Below are 16,816 nucleotides of genomic sequence, written 5' to 3'. Positions count from 1 at the left end.
ACTCTTATTGATGCCATTTATTTGTTAAACACAAATTTGAACGAACACTTCTTGTCTATGCAAAGTTTCCCTGTAGGTAATCCAGACAGGCTGGGTGCTGGAGAGGGCTTTGGACTCCTAACTTCAATTCTCGTCTGTGCAGTCGACACTCAGAAGCATCACTTCAGCACTGATTCCATGGTACTTTGACATTTTTCATACATTTAATTGGAGCAACCTACTGGTTGTATATTCCAGACATCGTTACCATATACTGAACAAACATGAATGCATTTCAGACATTTAGAGTGGCCTTTTATTTTGAGCAGTCCAGGGCACATCTGTGCAATAACTATCAAAATAATTTATCATTAGCATCTTTTGATAAGTCACACACGGATAGTAGTTGTATTATGCCTTCAAATTAGCAGGTTTTGGTTGGATACAGATTGCATAATTAAACAATATGGCACCAGTGGCTGGCTACTGTTTGACTGGACCTTGGCCTAACTGTTAATAACTACCTCAATAGGGTGTAGATATGAGCTTACACTGTTTCACTGAAAAACACAAAAATACAAGAAATATTTATTCTACATTACTTTAAATACACCACATTTGTTTTGCTTATTGCCCGTGATAAACAGGGCATGTGCAATAGTTGAATACGGCGTGTCCTGTCCCCATTCAGCTAAGTGTTCTGCGAGTTTGTTGTTCATTATAAATATTGGGAGTGAGTCTGCAAATCTTACTTTGTTGTTGTCATATATTGCCTCCACAGTCTATGATTGCCACATAAAAATATATTTTTTAGCTTAATTTGTGAGCACTTGTTCATAGTTTACAGTAAGTTCAAGGATGTGACATATACCAATATTTCTGTTTTCAGATCTGGAACATTTTGAAATCCTACCAGATGGGGCAGAAGTCATTGAGCAGTGGCAGCTTCTGATTTCAAGGACTTTGTTCACCTTTTATTTACAGCATTTGCATCTGTGTCTTTAAAGTGATCTAATATGTATTGACTATGTACTAGCTTAGTACATATTAGTTTTTGTTATTTTAGTTTCACAAATTCAGTGGTTACCTGTAATGCTCAAGATATACAAGTAAAAAATCACCTTTACTTCTGCATCTGGGTCTTCAATTCAACCTACTGACTGAAGCTGACGGATTTGTATAAATGTTTTTGAAAGCACAGGCAAATTGGTTTGGCATGAGTTTTAATGTAATTCACCGTTCAGAAAAGTTCCATAAACATTTCCAAGTGCAAGTTCAGTGCCATCAACAGTAAGTTTGCTTTCTGATATTTAAAGAACAGAAATGGGTTTGGCATAAGTAAAGGGTAGGTGTAACAGTCCATCAATAGACATAAAGTGAAATGTACTGTATAGTCTCAGTGGGTTCAGTATCACCACACCCCAGCCAAACCACTTCACCTGGACCTCTAGTCCCAGGTTAGAGCCCATGGACCTCCTTGCCGCCTCCTCCCCATGGCGAACTGCCAAAATAGAAAGGTAAACTTTCATTAGTACCTATATATATATCTTACAAGATAATACAATAATGCAAACCAACACTACTTGTTGTAATCAACAAAAGTACAGTTATTGTACAATGCTGTAGTACTATTGTGCGATTTGAAATGGGTCTTCAGTGACAAACTACACTTATATTGGCATTGTTATGCCAAACACCGGACACTGTAACTGGATTTAACGTTTTGATAATAGCCTGACAAGAAGGGGAAATAAGGCAAAGCTAACAGAACATGAACGCTGGATCGAAATGGCCACCGATGAGAAATTTCAATGTCATCTTAGACCAAGCTACCACTGACAACTTTAGAGCAATATAGCGATTTCAAAATGTGATATTAAGAGTTAATCAAAATGAATTCATGATGTACAAGTTAACTAATACCCTACTACGATTTTGTTATCAATTCACACCACATCGTTGACAGAATACAGCGAGCTGGCTGATGTTATCGTAAATTAATTAACGCTACAATGATGGCTGCCACTGAGGATATGAGATGCTAACGTTAATCACAAAACAATAAAGGCAAAGATACATTTTTGTCGGTATGAGTTGCTGAACCTGTAACGCTAAACTGCTAAATTACTTCTACGCTATTTTACCGTAACTTCAGCAAGGGAGGGATGGCTAACGTTAGTTTATTTTAGCTACCTAGAAGCTAACGTTAGAATCTGCAAACTCAACTCTTCATTCTCAACTTTTCAACCGTTCACCCGAATACCTTTCAGCATACAAAATTAAAAAGTGTCTGAACATGGCAATAAGAAACATACATGAACTTCACGCTAGCAGATCAAACTTACCAGCAAATTATGTTACAGCAACGCCTGTGCCAGTCCATCTTGTAGGCCTAACGCTAACGCTTACAGATAGCTTAGTTGAGGCTGCTCGTCTGACGACGAGGCGGGTTCACCGGCTTGCTCAGGAGGTGGGCGGGGTTAGGATTTCCCAAGGTTTTCCGAGATGGCGCCGCCCATACATAACCGTTCTTCAGAAAATCTATGGGTAACGTCACAGACGCTTTGTCCATATTTTTTACAGTCTATGGTCCTACCATGCCAGTGACGTCATTGAAACTGGCAGCGTTCTAATACTAACAAACGCAATTTTGGTGTTGCTTAAAAAAGGCTACGTATTGCTTTTTTTAAATTATTTTTTTTAAGTGTCATTTATTTTTAATTGTCATAATCAACACATTATCAATGTTGATTCTTTCAGTTCAGTTCATCTTACGCTAGAACGGAGCAAAGCCTCCTGGGAATGGGGAATGAGTTTCTGGTTTATCCAATGAACCGATTGCAGGTCAAGTCTATTTACAGAAATGTAGGGGGATAAATGAGCGGACTTTTGTCTAATGGCATGACCCTACAAGGGATCAAGTTCGAGGAAAACTGGAAAACTACAGGATTTTTGACTGTCGACGGATTTGCGTGGTTGCTTGCTTGCTGATTTACACATGGATGGAAGGCAGAGAGAAAGGTTAGGAGCTAAAGCATTGACGTTATTCACCCCTTGCAAGTGACGTCACGTTTTGTTCGCGCCACAGCAAAATAGCCTAGTGGACGGCAAGAACACGAATCAAATCAATGGGTTGTAAATGGGACATATCGCACAGCTAGGAGATTATAGTGAGATTTAACCGTAGTAATGCCCTTCCACGACTGTTGGCTTATTGTTTGGAATACAACAACATCCCATGTTCTTGCATAGATATATTTTGGTTTGTTTTCTTTGTGTTTCGGGAGTATTTCAACCACAATTCACCATATTCACACGGCGGCCATCTTTCTATGACGTCATGCTCAGGGTGGGAATCCTCTGGGGAAGTCCAAACAAATAGCTCAAAAACTGTCAGCTGTCTGGTGTTTGTGATTAGCCCACTATGGCAAGATGGTCCAAAACGTAACCTATCTACCAGCCTTGACATGCCAAGAAATGGAAACATGGACAGATGAACAGGTCAGCACCCCTAAATGAATTAAGAAAAAAAGGATACACAGCAACTGGATTGAACGTTATATCCACGATGTTAAAGGTAAGAGGATATGGCTAACTGCTAACTTAATACCACTTTATTTATTAACTGGGTTGCACCGATAAACCTGTATTAAGGCACGGCCTTGTCTGTCATTTCTCCTCAGAACAACTCAGGCTTGTATTTAAACCAGCCTGATTTTAGTTGCCAGTGAGACCGTTTCACGTGGATATACTATTGAATTTTGAGCTCTAGGTAACGTAAGTGTTATTAGCCTTAAACTGCCGACAGAGATGTAAACTTCTTGTGTCACAGTGGAATACTCCGTTAGCCGGTCAGGCTGTCTTACTAACCAAACTAGGTTATAGTTTATGTTTTTTTTTGTGCAACCCACGTCGTAGCTTAATTTATCTCCCTATTTATTGGCTTATTTTCGCGGAGATTTAACAAAGGCGAAGTTGTCTACTAATGCAAGTTATGTTCTGCTTTCAGTCAGGGTTGAGGAGGGTGGGACTAATGCCAATATCGTCAGGGTCAGGGCGAAGGCATCCCAGTATGTTTAAAAATGAGCCAGCTTACAGGGTACAGGCTAATGATGTCAAATTAGCACACTATATATTTTTTCCCTAGACGAACTTAACACTTTGTGTGGTCTGAGCAACAGGCTTTGCATAAAGACTTAGCCATAAACAAGTTTTAAATATATATATATATATATATATATATATCTATATATTTTTTTTTTTTCAGGTTGAATTGATCAGCGGATTCAACAAACCAGCTGTGCCAGTGAAGCAGGTCTCGGGCACTGCTCACACCTTGTTGGCCTCCTGTATACTCTTGCTCATTACTCTAAATTACGATACAAATCAGTCCCCCTAACCAAATGTAAAACCTCCTTACCCCAAACTTGGCACATCCCTTCTTGAGAATTAGGCCTAGGGCCCAAACCTGTCACTCTTAAAAAAAAATTAACAAGGTCAAATCCAACAAGACCTACAGTTGTCACAGTTGAGTAAAAAAAGATTATGGCCATAGCCTACTTGAAATCAAATGCCCAAACCAAGAGAGTCAAACTGCTCATACCTGAGAACAGTGGATAGAACCTTTTCCTTCAAGCATGGCCATGAATATCACTCACAAGTCATGGGACAGATGGCTCTTACAGGAGCAAAATGGTTTATTTTTTTTTAATGTGCCAGGAGGATTACTATCTGGAGAGAGTGCACTTTGATGCGGTCTTATTAAGTGCCCCATTGTTATGTACATAAACTATCATTAAAAATGTATTTCTTCATCTGTAGCTACTGTATTCACATTATTGATGTCCATGTTGTAAGCTAATGTAGCATCAACATTTTTAAAGCCAAAGTTTAAATGCATTACAAGTAAAATAACTACATTGTGTTGCTTTAGAATCTATTCAGTTTATTTAATTTCCAGTTAAGAATGTGAAATGTCATGACTGACATAACTCCATGCCTAAAAGATGCAAAAAACATGCCCTCTGCCATTGGCTGAAGGGACAAGAACAATGATCTGTGTCTCATAGTCCTATAAAAAATAATATAAGTATAGAATAGAAGAAAAGACACCTTTTATTTTTACTGTACAATACAGAGATCAGCACAATGTTAATGCACAAGGAAAATAAATTGCTGTATGAGTCTTTTGTGTACAAAGTATTGCTAATACTGTAGAAAGTACTATAGTAACAACACTGTAGAAAAAAAAAAGACTTCATGTTTCATAATTATTCACCGAAATCCAGTGTAGAATGTCAAAGAACTATGAATCATTTTTGCTTCAAGTTGAAACAGGATGCCTTGAGGATGGTATTCTCCTGCGTAAGGTGGGCGATCTCCTTCCGTGCTGCTTCTAGCTGCTCTTCCAGTGACCGAGAGTTCAGCATAGTCATGGTCAGAGTGGGGTGCTGGCTTAACAACTTGGTCTGCACTATAGGAGACAATGACAAATCAAAAACGTTAAGTTCCAACTGCATGTGTATCACTTAAGTTGTATAGTATACCATGTAACCTACTACATTGAATTTGTTTCATTAATGGAGATTACATGTTATACCCCTGCTGCTACATAGCCTATGTCTTATGCAAACTTGCAGCTGTGTGATATTTTGCAAGATGGATATAGGCAATATACTTTATACGTGTCTTACCCAGTGTCAACTCCAGCCAGGTCTACACTTGCATCTTCTGTCTCTCCAGCAGGTTCATTGCTGTGTATGTAATAATAAAACATTAGTTCTTGCAAAACTGAATGAATCAACTCTTTGTAACAGACCTAGGCTAAACATGACATTAGGAGACGTGTGAAACAATTTTCACTAACTGACCTCTCTCCCTCTAATTCGATTGGTCTTTTATGAGTCGTTTTTGTCCAAGCGAACAGGACACTTCCTGGCAGGAGGCACGTTTTCCAGCCTCATCATGGTGCACAAAACACTGCTCAGTGAAATGTTTGGCACAAACTTGTGTTGGACTTATAACGTTAATCTCCACGAACAACAAACAGCCTGCCCGTTAGCTGCAGTTAGCCTCGTGCACAAAGACCAGGGCTTTCCCTGAAGTCAGCAAAGACAAACTTACTGCTTTGAGCGGTGGCATTTCTATCAAAAGGCATCATCGTAACGTTACCATACATAAATAAAACGACATCATGTTTGCGTTTGATCTAACAAGTAGCATGAAAGCCATTGTGTAACGTTATCTTTTTAACTAACATTAGCCTGAGGTTAAGCTAACCGTTTGGCTAGCTAGATAATTATGCACTTACCTGGAAAAATGTACCGATGTCTCTTCTAATTTTTGAAATCCACTCTCTCTTCAATCTGGTGTCTGTTAGGAACCGGTGGAACGAACGTGTTTTGTCTTTTTCCCGTCTTTTGTAGTCGGTACAATCCACAACATCCATACACAACTGTACAGAACTCGAACTTCCCACCCTGAGCATGACGTCAAAACAAGATGGCCGCCGTGTGAATATGGTGAATTGCATCAAAGATTGTTAAGGCGGAGCCGCCTTAACAATCTTTGATTGCATGCTTATCTCCGCAGTGTATGAAGCACAGCAGCGGTTGCTATAGCAACCATAGACTCTGAAAAGGACGGCAGATAGCACTTAGGCAAAGTCTTTGGCAAGATCTGAATGTAAACAGATAATACCGTTCAAGTTTTTTTTAAATTTCCAATTTCTTTCAATTCTTTAACTTAAGACATGTAAGTAAGTTTATTCGCTGGCAACGCACAAACTGACGAAGTTACATTAGCCCCTAGCACTATGAGCTACGATAAACGTTAGCTAGAATAGCTAGCTTCTAAGTGTGGCAGCTAGTTATTATTTCATGTTCTGATATGACATTCTTAACGCTTTGACTATGTTACAAACTGATAAAAAAGCAAGACAAATAAAGTAACCAAATCACGGTTTGCAATATTTTAGTCCAGAAATACTTATGGGTGTTAATTTACCATAATGTTAATTACAGTAGCCTAACGTTATCTCCCCTTGCTGTTACCACCAGTTTTAATAACTTTACATTTGCGATCATGACCCATTTCATCTAACAACACCACTGGCATCTTCTTTGACTATCAGACCCCAAACAGCAATACATTGAACTACAAAGATGTTATAGTAATGGTGTTCAGTTCATCATAATCTTTATGACATAATGTAATTTGCCATCTGTCTCCCATCTTTTTGCCATCCAGCATGGAGCCGTCACGTGACTTAAGTCACTTGTCTGCAAGGGGTGAATTGCTAGGCAGAAACTAGCACAAGCTAGTCTTATGTTGATATGTAGCCTACAGCCTAGCCTATGACTAATTAATGGGCCACTCAGGCTGATAAATGGTTTGTGGAACTCGTTGGAACTGTCTATAATATATGTAAGCCTTTATAGGCCTACTTTAATCTACTTATTCAATAGGGGTGTCACGATTCTCCAAATCCTCGATTCGATGCAATTTTCGATTTTAAAGTCACGATTCGATCTTTCGATCTTTTTTTTCAACATTACTATTAATGCATTCCTTATATGTTATTTACTCTTTTGGCCTTTTCCTTTTCTGTTTTGGGGGGGCTTTTATTTTGAAATCGCTTTTTATTTTGGAACCGTTCCAACCGCGAGGTTGTAATGTAAACAGAACCAACAGGCTAAAACAGAGACTTGAACATAGTGAAATGAAACAACACAGAATACATAATTTGATCGTTTCAGCACACTTTGAAGAGACCCAAGGTTAGTGTTCATGGATACTTATCAATGTGCATTTTAAGCCTTAAAGTAACTTTGGACTGTAACTAGATCATCTTTTCACTTGCTAAGTTGAGTAGGGTAAGTTAGTTTTAATTGACGTGAATGAACGAGTACTTCCACACCGGTGATTTCAAAGTAGCAAGAGGGGCTTTGATTTCGGTAGGTTGATGTGTATATTTTAACTGGCTGCAGCCTAAAATTAGAGGAGTGTTGATGTTGCAGTTCAGCACGTGCGTTTGTGCGTCTTGGCATACATGCTGGATGTGACATTGGGGGTGTGGCTACCGCCGTCATGCTATCCGGCAAAAGATTCTTTGGACGCCGCTATTTATGGATTTCCGGCTCCCATTGACTAACATTGAACACATGTAAACAAAACGTCAATTATGTGCACAAACTAACGCCGCTGACTTATGAAAACCACCATTCCACTTTGATACGAAACTTCATAATTGTACAACATTTATACAACAAAAATCACAGAATTTGGAGCAAGTAATGTGGAGAAATCTTATGCAAAGTGTCAACCCCTAACAATGTGCCCATTGCTCAAATTTATGGTCGACTAATGTCGAATGTCAGAGTAATGACATTGAAAAATGTACCTTAATGATACACTTTAATTTATAAAGGTACGAAGTATAAAAAGAAAAACACAATTTATTAGATGGATTACCCAAATAATTTGTAACAAAGTACATTTATTCGAAGGCACATCTATTCCCAGAACTTTAATGGGTGTTAAATATTCCACAACCACTAGATGGCAGCATGACACAGCACATAAAGTACACCTACGTGTCGCTGCGACCTGAAGGATGGCGTGGTTGAATATCCACTTCTCCTGCACTTCGGGTCTAATAGCGGGTGAATTGTATGACCACCAGATGACGCCATTTCACTGCACCTCGGGCCTAATAGCTGCTGTAACTTCGTTTAAGTAATAAGCCTCGAGGAGCCGACGGTTACACTTGTTTTAGGGGCGTTGTTAGCCACGCTGCGCAAGCCTGGTAGGCTACAGGAGAAGCCCATAGGCCACAGTCGCGTGTGTTTGTGGTGATTTATTCCATGTATTAACAAAATAATAATGTAACATTAAAGAAATAGCCTACATAGATAAAAAAAAAAAAAAAAAAAAACTAAATAATTACACCAAAAAGTAAAAAAGCTTTATCATTGATATATAAGTTTACTGAAAATCAAATATAGGCCTAGCCTACAATTGTGTTCCACAGACAATATGTCCTACAGATAATAACAACAGTAAGAACATAGGCTAACCTAAGTCATGACGACACGAGGGCTTAAGTCTCATGTTGGCCTATGACTACGTAGCCTAGGCTACCAAGCACGTCTGTGTCTGCGACAGTGAAATAGCTCCAATATTAATTGTGTCGCCAATAAATATATGCTAACATGAATCTCTTCAGTCACCTATAGATAAGGGTTAGGCTATAACATATGTAGGCTATAATGTAAAAATAGGGTCATATCATATAATGTTGACTTATTAAGATGGGGGAGAGAGCTGGACATATTACACTGAACTAACTGTCAATCAGCACTCTGCCATGCTAAATCAGACCCTGCTTATGTTTGTGCAGAGCAGAACAGATATTTGTAGATATGGTGCAGGACCTGTTAAGAGAGATTGGCAGCTCAGTCTCCCTCATATTAGTCCCTACAGTGAACAATGTAATAGCATAGTGCTGCTGCTTCTGATGTGCAAGACAAGACAGGGTATATATTCATAATGTGACAGGCAGCATGTATTTATCATTATGTTACAACCTCTGCAATAACTACTATTGATGTTAGAAGAACAAAACAATACATCTTCAAATGTTCATTGCTTATTACATGTGTTATAAAAACAAAATCCTTGTCTGCTTTCTGTGTTTTTGCATGCACCTGTCTACAGGGGTGTAAAGACATATTTGTTCACCATGCACTTAGGCTGTTCTGAGTCATTGTTTGTATGTTATAGTATTTGTTGATTTCCATTTATTGCCCATTGATATTGCATTCACATTATTGTTTATTATTGCTATTCTCCTTATTAATGTAGTGTCACCAACATTTAAAATAATATCAACTGACATTGTTATTCATAGCCATATTTATTCTGCTCTTATAAGGTAATACAGTGCACATATTTATGTTTCATTTATACTACTCTAAACCACCTTCTGAAAATCAACTGTATAGTACTGCACCATATTTCTTGACCTGTCTCACCACCTGCCTATACTGTAGGCTACTTACACCATCTTACTTACAACACTTTGAAGAGCCAAAAACAAAGCTCAGCACTCCTGTTCTGTGCATCAGCAAAGTTGGAGGGTTAATTTATGAACCATCACTTCTAGCTGAAACATCACTTCTAGTAGGCTACATGTGACGGTAGGCTAGAATAGAAGTCTTTATTGTCCACTACTGGGAAATTCATCGGCAACACTTTATTTTAATGTGTGTCAAGCAAAACAGTGTACCTACATGTACCTAATTAGGTACAGTGGTACAACCTGTGTAATAACATGTACTATCAGGTACTGTACTATCATTGTACTTTTGCATTATGTATTTGTGGGTACCTACATAGGCTATAGTTGTTACATTGTAATACTGAGTGCTTTTACCAAACTTTGCCAATTTGCCTACATTTTCATCAGAGGCAAAGAGCTGACCTGAGACCTGCTGGATGGGGTAAATCTGGTCATGATAGATTTGATATACAAACCATTCTTAGCTCCAGTCAAGGCCTCATTGTCTTCAGTGTACATGTAACAGCTGTGCTGCTACAACCTTGTTACTCTTTGATACAGTGGAATAAACCTATTAAGTGTACCAGTTAATTACTTTTACATGCACATATGACATGTATGTTGTGTCTTCGATGTCTTGGAACAGGTCTACTAATTCACATGTACTGTGTGGTGTAACAGCAGACACGCTTTCAACACATCAATTACAGGATGCATGACATCATTGACAGGATGTATATAATATGTATCGTGTATATGTACAAGTACTTAACTGGTACACTTTTATTTGAATGGGTTCATTCCACTGTATCAAAAGAGTAATAAATAACACAATTGATACATGTACTACAGTATGTAGGGTAATGGCAGACATGTTCCAAGACACCAATGACACAACATGTAATGTAATATGTAATTAAGTAGGGCAATTCCACGGAAAATTGATTTTGTCACATCCATAACGCCAGTGAAATGCCTTGCCATTTGTATGATGTGAATGTTACTATTCATTTTTGTGCATTTTTTCATGTACATTCTTCAGCCAGAAATAGCAAATGCTCAAATTTCATGTAATCATTCACATCATACCATACCATCACATTTTATTGGCGTTATGGATGTTAGAAAAAACGTAATTTTCCATGGAATTGCCCAAGTACTTAGTACTTATGCCACTGTATCAAAGAGCAATAAGTGTGTACCAACACAGTTGATGTAGTGAATTAGTAGACCTGTTCCAAGACATCGAAGACACAACATACATGTCATATGTACATGTAAGTAATTAACTGGTACACTTAATAGGTTTATTCCACTGTATCAAAGAGTAACAAGGTTGTAGCAGCACAGCTGTTACAAGGATACAAGGATACAAGGAAGTTTATTGTCACAGGCATATAGTTACTGGAAGTAAGAAATGCAGTGAAATTATGTCTGGTGTCAGCCTATTTGTGCATTTATGGGGGTGGGGGGGGGTTTAGTAGATTAAGTGGCAAGGGCTGCATAAGAAAGGTGGGGGAGGATTGGGATTGGGGGGCACCAACAAGGAGCACCCAAGAGCAAAAAAACATGTACACTGAAGACAATGAGGCCTTGACTGGAGCTAAGAATGGCTTGTATATCAAATCTATGGTCAGCTCTTTGCCTCTGATGAAAATGTAGGCCAATTGGCAAAGTTTTGTAAAAGCACTCAGTATTACAATGTAACAACTAAGCTTATATGTAGGTACCCACAAATACATAATACAAGTACAATGATAGTACCTGATAGTATATGTTGTTACACAGGTTATACCACCGTACCTAATTAGGTAGGTACACTGTGACACATTAAAATAAACATATATATACATACACACACACACACACACACACATTACATACATACACATGTAAATGTAGCATGACAAGTGTGTTTACATACAGCAAAAACTTCTGTATTGCCCTCTCTCTGTATATGTATATATATATATATATATATATATATATACACACATTACATACATACACATATAAATGTAGCGTGACAAGTGTGTTTACATATATCTCTGTATATATATATATATATATATAAGTATGTATGTATGTATACATATACACAATACATACATACACATATAAATGTAGCGTGACAAGTGTGTTTACATGCAACACTAACTGTTTACAAGCAATAACTTCAGTTCAGTAAAACCGACGACCTGTTCTGTATTGCTCTTTCTCTCTCTCTCTCTCTGTATATATGTATGTATATATATATATATATATATATGTACATATGTATATGTATATATATATATATATATATATATATATATATATATATATGCACACACACACACATTAGATACATACACATATAAATGTAAGTGACAAGTGTGTTTACATATATCTCTGTATATATATATATAGAACATAAGACCATAGGACAAAAAACAAAAACAGAAAATACTCTCTCTCTCTCTCTCTGTATATATGTATGTATATGTATGTGTGTATATGCACACACACACATTACATACATACACATATAACGTGTTTACATGCAGCACTAACTTCAGTTCAGACCGACAACCTGTTCTGTATTGCTCTCTCTCTCTCTCTCTCTCTCTGTATATAATATATATACAGAGAGAGATATAAAAAAGAGAAGCTTCAGGTCTTCTATGACCTTTTCAGAGATTCTCTAAAGACCTACCCAAACTCTGTTAAGGCAGCAAAGGTTGAGTATTATGCTCAGTTTATCAACAATAATGCTCATAGGCCAAAGTTTTATTTAATACCATTAACTCTATTATAAATCCTGCCTCTGCGTCATCTACTCTTGCCCTTCAACAGAAATCTGTGAGAAGTTCCTCAAATTCTTCATCGATAAAATTGACAAAATAAAATCTCAAATCTCACCTCCAGATTCGATCCCCAGTGATAGAACTTTCACCTAGCTGCCTCCAACAGTTTCAGGCTATATCTTCCTCCCAGCTTGAGGTTGTCTCCCCATATGAAATCTACATCCTGCCACTTAGATGTTTTACCTGCACCTTTTTAAAGAAGTTTTACCATCATCTGCCCTCTTGTATTGGCCATAATTAATCACTCACTAACCAATGGAGTGGTCCCTCAGGTTTTAAACGGCAATTGTGCAACCTTTTACTTAAGAAACCTAACCTTGAGCCCAGTGACCTGAAGAATTATAGGCCTATTTCTAAATTACCTTTTCTGTCAAAGATACTAGAAAAAGGTTGTCCTCTCTCAGGTTTCTTCTTATCTGAGTGAGTTCAATATATGTGATAAATTCAATCAGGTTTTAGATCTCTGCACAGCACTGAATCGGCCTTGCTTAAAGTCCAAAACGACATTCTCTTAGCAGTTGATTCTGATCTTTAGCCCTCTTGGTGCTTCTTGATCTGAGTGCAGCATTTGACACCATTGACCATAACATCCTATTAAAACGCTTTTGAGGATGAAGTTGGTCTCCAGGGTTCTGTTCTGCAATGGTTCTCTTCTTATCTTAGTGATAGATCATTTTCAGTTAGTTTAGGCAATTTCTCCTCTTCCTCTGCCCTTATAAAGTGTGGTGTTCCTCAGGGTTCCATTTTGGGCCCTCTTTATTCTCTCTTTATATGCTACCCCTTGGCTCAATTTTTTAAAAGTATAACATTCAGTATCACTGCTATGCAGATGACACTCAGTTTTACCTCCCTTTTACACTAATGGCATTTGTTCTTTGGAGAATATTTTTAACTGTCTCAGTGACATCAAATGCTGGATGGCAAGAAATTTTCTTCAACTGAACAAAAGTAAAAACGGATATAATTATTTTGGCCCTCCAAGTGATGTTTCTATCTTGAAAAATGCACTAGGACCTCTCTCTGCAAACTGCCACAGTGAAGTAAAGAATCTTGGGGTTTTCTTTGACTCCTCTTTAAATTTTAATAAGCAAATAAATAGTGTGGTCAAAGGCAGCTTTTTCCAGTTAAGAACCATTGCAAAACTGAAGCCCTTTTTGTCCTTCTCCGATCTTGAAACTCTTATACATGCTTTCATAACATCTAGACTAGATTATTGTAATTCATTATATGCAGGCCTGACCCACTCCACTCTCAACAGACTTTAGCTAGTTCAAAAATGCAGCAGCTAGATTATTAAGTGGCTCTAAGAAACGTGAGCATATAACTCCTGTGTTGGCTAAGCTGCACTGGTTACCTGTGGAGCACAGAGTTAAGTTTAAAATTTTTTACTTTTGTCTTCAAAGCCCTCAGTGGTTTGGCACCTAGTTACATAGGTGACCTACTAATTCCTTACAGCACTCCAAGATCACTTAGGTCTTCATCTCAGAATCTTCTCTATATCCCCAAACACTTTAAGACTAAGGGTGATAGAGCCTTCTCTGTTGTTGCCCCCCAACTCTGGAATAGTCTACCTGTACATATTAAGTCCTCCAACCATTGACTGCTTTAAGTCTAACTTAAAGACTTTCATTTTCTCCCAAGCTTTTAATCTACCTAATACCCCCACACACACACACACACACACTTTATTCTTTATTTTATTTTTGACCAATTTGTGTATTATTTCAATTATTTATTTATTTCCCCCATGTTATATTGTTGTTGTACCATTGTCATTGTTTTATGTTTGTTTGTAAGGCACTTTGGTTCAACTCAGTTGTTTTTAAATGTGCTATAGAAATAAAGTTGACTTGACTTGACTTGTATATATGTATATGTATATATATGTGTGTGTATATATATATATATGTGTGTGTGTGTGCATGTTATATATACATATATATACATACATACACACACACATACAGTATATCCATGCATACATATGTATTGTATGTAGTATTGCATTACTAGCCTATTCTAATTTGGTTTGTTCTATTGACATGGAATGAATGAACAGGCACGTGACTATGGAGTAGGTCTACTTCACAATTCAGATTTTCAGATGATGCGTTGTGGCTGACAACCCCTAAAATCTCGAGTGTCTAGGTTTATTGTTGGTTCCTGGTTGCTGTAGTGCAATGATGTCATCTGCTGGCCGTGCCGCGCAATAGCGCCAACATATGTAATTTCACTGACATTACGGTAAAAATCTTGTTTTTCCTTACTAATATTCGTGTCATCCAGCAAACATATTGCTTAATTCTTTTGACATTTCGTTTCTTTATAAATTGTAATGTAATTTAAAGGTACGTTTTTGAATGTCATTACTCTGACATGTGAGGGATAACGGCCGGGACGGCCGGGATAACGTCCACCGACGTGACATGTTATACGTGACTCATGGACAAGGGGAAATGCCATTAACTCGGCGTCACGCAGCGGCAATTTTCTTAATATCGATATTTCTCCACATTACTTAATCCAAATTCTGTAATTTTTGCTGGATAAATGTTGTACAAAAATGTAGTTTCGTATCAAAGTGGAATGGTTTTTGTCATAAGTCAGCGGCGTTAGTTTGAGCACATAATTGACGTTTTGTTTACATGTGTTCAATGTAAGTCAATGGGCGCCGGTATTCGGCCAATGGCGGCGTCCAAAGAATCTTTTGCCGGATAGCATGACGGCGGTGGTGTGGCTGCATCGTCGATTCTACTTTTAAATTCGAAGTTTGAGATTACCGTCAGAATTTTCCCGGTGGATTTTAGTGTCCCACTCCGCCCCTGATGGCTGATATCTTGAGATGGATAAAGTCACAAACAATGTAGAATTAAATGCATGATTGAATGACAGAAAGAAAATAGATTAATGTGTTGTTAATGTGTTCAAAGGAGCTACATGGAAATTGTTAGGATTCGAGCTATCTTGAACACAGCCACACAGCACTCTTAATCCACTGACTTGCACTGTACAACAGCCACATGTACATGTACATCATGCTATTACAAAAGAGCTGGACTGATGCTAGCTGGTTTTGATGCTAACTTAAGTGGATATCTGAACAACTTATAGAACATAGGAATTATTTACATTATGTTGAAACATTTTTTTTTCTTCACATTTCTAGGTCATTTGGGGATGTTTCAAACAAACAAACAATATGTCCATAGTCACTTTAAAGTGTAACATTTCTGGCTGAATCACAGTCAGAGATATCCTTCTTACCCCACTCTTAACTTATAACACATTGCTTAAACACAGGTTTCATTTGCAAAAAACAGTGCTGTTTTAATGAATGTTCATGTATCCTTAGGCTAATTAAAACTAAGCAGCTCCAGTTTGAATGATATTACCTGGAATGGCCAATAAAAAGGAATGCATTTTTGAATATATAGGTTAATGTAAAAATGGACATTGAGGGTTGAACAAATTTAGAACAAACAGATGTCACTGACATAAGCAGGCATCGTGCCATTACATGTTCACACTCCACACTGCACATATGCTGTGCCACTTAACATACTCACACTCATACAAACACACACACATAGCCATACACTTTACCAAGACTGGTGATGTTTTCATTTGGGGCAGTGAGGGTGACCGTAAAGCCTAAACAGATAAAATGCAATTCAAAAAATGCAATGGCATAAGCTACAGTAGGCTATATTTGTGTGTAAAACAATTAACGTTAACACAAAAAGTCTTTAAGCTCAAAATTAAAATTTAAAACAGAAAGTGAGATACTCACAGTTGAAAGTCACGATAACAAACACGAGGATCCATGTGCTTGATGCTTCCATGGCAGACCAATGATGGGAGTTGGAGTGATCAGTTTTTTCTTTTCAATCTTACATTATGGCACTTTCCCTCATCTTTTGGGCTACATATT

At 37.7% G+C, this 16,816-nt stretch overlaps 2 long non-coding RNA genes across 2 annotated transcripts; one reads left to right on the top strand and one right to left on the bottom strand.

The window, feature by feature from the left end:
• On the top strand, positions 1–1,105 carry LOC125290350. Its single transcript, XR_007192786.1, has 2 exons — positions 1–180; positions 869–1,105. It is a non-coding gene; the product is annotated as an uncharacterized LOC125290350 (long non-coding RNA).
• A 4,182-nt stretch (positions 1,106–5,287) lies between these two features.
• LOC125290351 lies at positions 5,288–6,365 on the bottom strand. Its single transcript, XR_007192787.1, has 3 exons — positions 6,290–6,365; positions 5,673–5,732; positions 5,288–5,452 (listed from the first exon to the last, which is right to left on the bottom strand). It is a non-coding gene; the product is annotated as an uncharacterized LOC125290351 (long non-coding RNA).
• Positions 6,366–16,816: the final 10,451 nt, after the last annotated feature.

This window comes from Alosa alosa, unplaced genomic scaffold (assembly GCF_017589495.1).
Source record: "Alosa alosa isolate M-15738 ecotype Scorff River unplaced genomic scaffold, AALO_Geno_1.1 AALO_1.0_unplaced_41, whole genome shotgun sequence".
NCBI lineage: Eukaryota > Metazoa > Chordata > Actinopteri > Clupeiformes > Clupeidae > Alosa > Alosa alosa.
This window is presented reverse-complemented; position numbering and strand designations above follow the sequence as displayed.